Source organism: Pseudophryne corroboree, chromosome 3 (genome assembly GCF_028390025.1).
Source record: "Pseudophryne corroboree isolate aPseCor3 chromosome 3, aPseCor3.hap2, whole genome shotgun sequence".
In the NCBI taxonomy this organism is placed as follows: domain Eukaryota; kingdom Metazoa; phylum Chordata; class Amphibia; order Anura; family Myobatrachidae; genus Pseudophryne; species Pseudophryne corroboree.
Window position 1 is genome coordinate 75,005,452 of NC_086446.1, and position 6,916 is coordinate 75,012,367.

Here is a 6,916-nt window from a genome sequence, read left to right on the forward strand (position 1 = left end):
ATCCAGCCAGACCCTTGAAAAGTCTCCACAATTGAAGACAAGTGAAGCTCCTGGAGCAGCGGCACCATCGGATGGAGCAGGTTGTTATTTTTGGCTGGGGTTTTTTTGGGTGAGGGGGCGGGTGTCGCCATTTTTGTATAGTTTATTAACTTTATTTTATTTTTTTCTTCTTTTGCAAACAGAGGTGCAACGGACCAGCAGCGGACTTGCGTCGGGGATTGGTCACTTCTTCAGGCCGTATCTCTTGCAGGATGAGTCGGACGACGAGGTGGAAGTGCAGCAGCCCGCTGTTTCTACATCCCTGTGTGAGTAATTATCAAATTGTGAACCTTCAAACAAATGTATGAACGTGTATACTAATTTCTAAAAAAACAATTCAGCTTCACAAATGCAATTGGTGGCAGAAGTACAGCAAGGGCAGGATCCCTCAAATGTTCAGAGGGTAAACACCCTGGCAGCAGAGATGAATGTCAGCCAGGATAGTTTTAGGGTTGTCGTTGGAACCAGACTGGACGCCATTGAGAAGACAATGGAGAAGATGCAAACGGTTTGGTTGACATACAAAAGGCTCTTGCCGACAGCACGGCAGAAACGCAAAAGACCAGATGAGAGGATCACAGGGAGTCTATGGACATCCTTCACATTCTGGCCACATCCATCAACCGGCTGGTGGATAACACAGCATGCCTGGCACACAGCATTGACAACATGTCGGAGAGCCAACGAAATTCGGCAGCCAGCAGCTCATCGCAACTACGCTACAGATGATCTATGACAAGCTCCCAGAGCCAGCTCAACAACACGCTGGTGAACCACCACATCCGCCACCACAAGCCACACGGACGCCTCCTGCCCTTGCTCCACCACAATCCTGGTATGGACGGTCACAGCTGTACCAAGGATATCAAGGGATGTACCCCATCTACCAGATGCCTCCACCACCGGCCGCCACGTCTACACCAGCACGGCCACTGAGGCCACCTCAACACACCCCTCAGCCACCCAGGGCATCGACGCCACAACAGGAGGAAGGAGAGGATCCGGACGGACAACCACCCTAAGCCCGGTCGTATTGTTTTATTTACTCTATTATGTTTTTCATGTTTCCCTTTCTCCCCCTCCCATTAGTTTTTTTTTTCTTTCTTACTATTGTTTTATATTTGTGTTGGGCTCCCCCACCCCAACCGGGTACTACCAAGGAGCTTTGTCTAGGCATACATGCGCGGGCATGTATGCGGGCACGTGTGGTAACTGATGAAAGCTCCTTGTGGTTACATATATGATGGGCCAAAGAGCTATTCTGATACCACTTTTTTTTCTAAAAACAAACTACTTTTTGTATTGGTGTAAATTAGGCTTTCACTGTTGTGTGAATCTACTATTCACCACTGGTTTTTTTTGGCTTCTTCATAGGATTGGGTGGAAAATTGAAGTGGACGGCGTACAGTAGTTCGTGTTGTGCGTACCAAGGTGAGTAAAGCAAGACAAAACAGATAGGAACCGCGCTTAGTATCCAATATAAAAATATTTTTTTTTTTTTCTAATACAGTTTAATATAATTTAAACAATTACCGGCCGGATTTCATTAAAAAATATATATAGTATAGCATATATATACTTATACAGATTCCTAACACTATTATAGTGCTGAATTAATATATAATACAAAACACAAATTTAAGAACTGAATGCACACATGGTATAATTATCCGTATTGCTGATTATGACACTGCTTCAAATAACTCATATCACATTGCAGGCGTCCCTGCAATGCGTAAATTGATTGGAGAATATATATCGATGAGGGATTCAAATATTCTTATAGTCCCTTATATCTATATGTTTATGTTATATAGTCATCATTAATTATAACAGTCCCATAAGTCAGCAAATGTGGTATTGATTTGTGGTTTTAGCAAGCTAGTAAATTAGCCGTCTCCTCCACCATACGATCCCAAGGCTATCTCTGGATGTAATATAGGCTGCAATATAATTCAGGTCTGGGAGCACACTCCCTATTCCCCCTTAGCACTGGGGTCCGGATGTCCGGGTATCGAGCTGATTATTGAACTATTAAGCCTTGATACAGAGTATGCCTGATGATCGGTTATTAATTTGCTTTAGCCGGCCGGCTAGTAAAGAACTCACTCGCTTTTCTTCTCCTCCACATACGCGTTTCTCCGCCTCAATGTGCCGTCGGCGGCTTCCTCAGTGTGTCTGGAGCCTCACCATACTTGTCCGGCTTAAATGCCGTTTGTATTTCCGTTCTCTTTGATTCACTGCACACACGCCGTGCGTCGTGCTCCAAGCCTCCTTTTCAGTATACACAGAACATAGAGAGATATTCCGCTGACACTTATCCGCAATCAAGCTTCATTATCAATGTCAGCAGTGACCTGTAATTCAGACGTTTCACAGCATCCTTACAGAACATCTTATAAATATTTAGATTATAGAGTCACCTATACGGATATCACCATGTGTGTAAAAATCTCTGTAAATGCTTACACTAATATATATATAAACAATTTATCCTATGCATAAAGAAGCATATACATATACATATAAATACCTTTCATCTTCCTTTATTAATAAATGAAAAATATATGTATCATAATACTACTAATATCTATCTCCTCCATGTGTGACCATTATTTATATGCATGTATATGAAAATATCTATATAATTGTTTCCCATCAATTGACGCACTTATATAATTCAAATATCCACATTTTTCACTTACTTTTAGTTATTTAATACACCCATTCTATATCCTACTTCTAATTTATTAATTATATGGGACAAAATAAATTTCTTGATATAGATTCGAACCTTAGTAGAAAATCTCATAAAACCCTCTCCCAAAAATTACCTCCAAGGATTTATTAATATATATCTATACAAACATATACACATAGCATATATATATATTTTTATATCTCTACACTCCCAAACCCCAGCAATTAGATTAATATTCCTCCTTATTAATTTAACGTCCCACATACTCCTTAAATCCCATTTAGCTCCACAGTATCATTAAGTCCATTCGGCAGCATAGTATCTAGCTGAAAAATCCAGTAAGCTTCACGCCTACACAATAGTCCATATCTATTTCCCCCTCGTTTAGTTTGTTTAATTTGTTCTATGGCTATCATAGTAACTCCCTCAATATTTCCTTTACAACAACGAATAATATGTTTAGCTACTGGGTGTTGTGCATTATTCCCCACGTTACGTCTATGTTCCATAAAACGTATATGAAATGTTCGTGTAGTGCAGCCTACATATTGTCTGCCGCAAATACATGTTAATAAATAAATAACGTATGTGGACATACAGTTAATAAATTCTTTTATTTGGAATTTCTCTTTCGTAATAAACGACTGAAAATCCACACTTTTACGGGGGAGATAGCTGCACGATAGACAGTCTATTTTGCTACATCTATGAAAACCAAGAGGTTTTTTAGGTAACCATGTATTTTCTATCTTAAACACATTTTTATCCTCATAGTGACTAGCAACCAACTTTGATTTTAAATTCTCCGCCTTTCTAAATATAACCGTACCCCTAGGATCCACATCTGCCTTTAATAATTCATCCAACAATAACATGGACGTATTCTTTCTAATGATATGCCCAATTTGCTGTGCACAACAATTATATTTAGTCGAAAAAAGACCACTTTTTTGTTTATTAGTTATGTTCTCCTTATTTTTTATTTCAATAGGTCTAGGTATCAATAGTTCTTCTCTATCTATCTTAACCACCTCATTTAGGGCTTTTTCTAACAAATTCTGTGGATAACCTTGCTCTAAAAATGAATTCATCAATATTTTTGCTTGTGCATGAAAAGTGGACATTTCTGTACAATTCCTACGTAATCTGACAAATTGGCCCCTGGGGATATTGTCCTTCCAGACACGCTTGTGAGCACTTTTATAATCCAAATAACGATTCTGATCCACAGATTTAATAAAAGTTTTTGTAACTATTTTGTCTCCCTCTATGGACAGGTCAATATCCAAAAAATTAATACACGTGCTATTATATTTGTACGTGAATGTTAAACCAAAAACATTATCATTCAATGAAGTTGTAAAATTAATAAGTGATTCTAAATCCCCCCCCAAATAATAAATAAGTCATCTATATATCGGCCATAGTATACCAGGTCCGCGCCCAGTCCGCGCCCCCACACATGGGTGTCCTCAAAGACCCCCATATATAGATTCGCGAAACTCGGCGCGAACCTGGCACCCATAGCCGCACCCCGTGTCTGTAAATAAAAATGGGAATCAAAAACAAAATAATTGTGTGTCAAAATAAATGTGATAGAATCCAACAAAAAGGCACGCAGAGAGTCTGATATATCACTTTGTTTTAAATAATGTTCAATCGCTAACACTCCTATAGCATGCGGAATGTTTGAATACAAGGACTCAACGTCACAAGTAAGTAAATAATAATGTTGTTTCCATTGTATTTTATTGATCGAATTCAAAAAATGTTGAGTGTCTTTTATATATGATCTCAGACTCTCTACGTGTCTCTGTAAATGATGATCCACAAAAAAAGATAGATTATTAGTTAAAGAACCAACCCCCGAAATAATAGGTCGACCTGGTGGATTAATAAGTGACTTATGTATTTTTAGTAAATAATAAAACGTGGCTGTGATGGGATGTGTACAACTTAAAAAATTAAATGTTTCTTTGGATATTGCACCGCCCATGAGAGCAGAATCAAGTAAATCTCCATATTGCCTTTGGAAAAGGGCGGTGGGGTTAGCATCCATTTTTTTATAAAACTGTTCATTTTCTAATTGTCTGTGACACTCCGTCACATAATCTATCGTATTTAGAATTACAACCCCACCACCCTTATCCGCCGGCTTAATGGTGATTTCATGATTTTTTTGTAATAAACCTAATGCTTTGCGTTCCCCAGGGGTCAAATTGTCTCCGTAAAGTGGACCCTCTGCTCTTTTACATACCTCTCTAAAACTAGCAAGGGTAGATTTATAGAAACTCTCTATATATGGGCCTTTATAATTCAAAGGATAGAAGTCCGACTGTTTTTTAAAAGGGTTTCGTTTAATATCAAATATAGGCATTTCCTTCTCATAACTGTCTCCTCCTTCTTTTTGTAATGATTCTAAAATAGTTAGGGCTTTATCATCATCGTTATCCAAGAATATGGGAGTCTCCTGACTATTTAAAGATTTTAACTGTTTTAATGCAAAATAACGTTTCCTACTCAACATCAGCACATAGCGGTTCAAATCCACAAAGAGTTGAAAAAGATTGGGTCTAGTTGCTGGAGCATAATTAAGTCCTTTTTCAAAGATATCAATTTCATCCGAACTTAGAACTTTGTTTGAAAGATTAAATATTCCTTTTCGAGAATTTTTATTTCTTCTAGGGTTTTTTACCTCCTGCGAGGTGTTTTTATTTCGTTTCCCTCTGCCCCCTCTACATCCTCTGACTCTAAATTTCGACTCCTTTTTCTTAATCCCTGTGACCCCTGCCACCTTATTTGTGGTTGAAACCTGTTCACCCCTAAAAAAACCGGCTCTCCAGGTGTGATTTGACAATCATCATCTGTTTCAGAATATTTGGGAGACTGCCTATTCCCATATTTCGGTATAGCTCCTCGTTCTCTCTTTGCATCTAGTATTTGATATTTATTTTTATGCACCCAATCATTTCTCTCTTTTTTTCCTTTTTCCATGGAGTTTATACGTTCCTCCCTCCCCCTACCCATACCCTTTGGTTTCATATAGTATGGACGTAACTGGGATTTGGATTTATCAAATTGTTCCCAATATTTTTGTTGATAATTTTCCTTCTCATTATATCTAGATCTTCTATTATAGGTTCTAGTAGTTTCTCTCTGATAGTCCATAACATCTCTCTCCATTTTGTGCTCCTTTCTTTCTATCAATGATTTTTCAAACTCCTCTAACTTTTTATTTACCTTCCCATCTCTAATTTGATATTTCTCCAATTTCTCATAAGTTTTGAGTGATGTATGAACTTTCTCTATCTCTATATATAGTTCCCTTTCTACAGGTACTATATGCACATACAGACAAGTAAACTTTGTTTTCAAAAATAAATTAAAAGTTCTTTTTTAGTTTAATAAAAGTTATAAAGATAATGCGCTCTCTGAGAGATATATATATGTATATATGCTCAAAAAAAGATCTAGCTTTCTCTATCTCTATCTGTAGTTCATTTACTTTACGTTCTCTATATCTCACTAAAATTTTCATTAGATCTTTAGAACAGCTATCTAATGTGTTGTTCCATTCCTCCGAGAAACCTTTGTCCTCTTTAAATGTGGATTCCTTCAAAATTCTCAAGCCTCTAGGAACCAGACCCTCGTCCAAATACTTTTGTAACGATATCTGGTCCCACCAATGCTTGGTCTCAGAAATGCACAAATGCTCAAGGTTATTGAACAGTCTGTGCATTTGTGTGAGATCCTCCTGCGGTAATTCCATTATGGTATTACTTTTTTTATTCCCTTTTATATAAGTGTCTCGTCTCTCCATCCTCTGAGAGATACATTTAAGCATGGACATTGTTCCAAAAACAGAAAGGTAAAAACCGATTCAGTCAACACCAATATTCTCAATATCAATGACAGAAATACGTTATCTATTTATTTAATATTGCTCCTAAAATGTATGAGTTCTATACAAAACAATAATCTTAAAAATACTATAAAATAATATATTACCTTATTTATTACCCAAAAATATATAAAACAAAAAGCTGCCTCAATCAAACCAATTAAGTCACAACAGAAAAAAGCAAAAAATGGGGCGCTGATGTTTAAATTGGATATTAGCCGCACGCTCCTGGGGCTTGGTTTCTCTACCACCACTTAAATAGAACAAGACAAAAC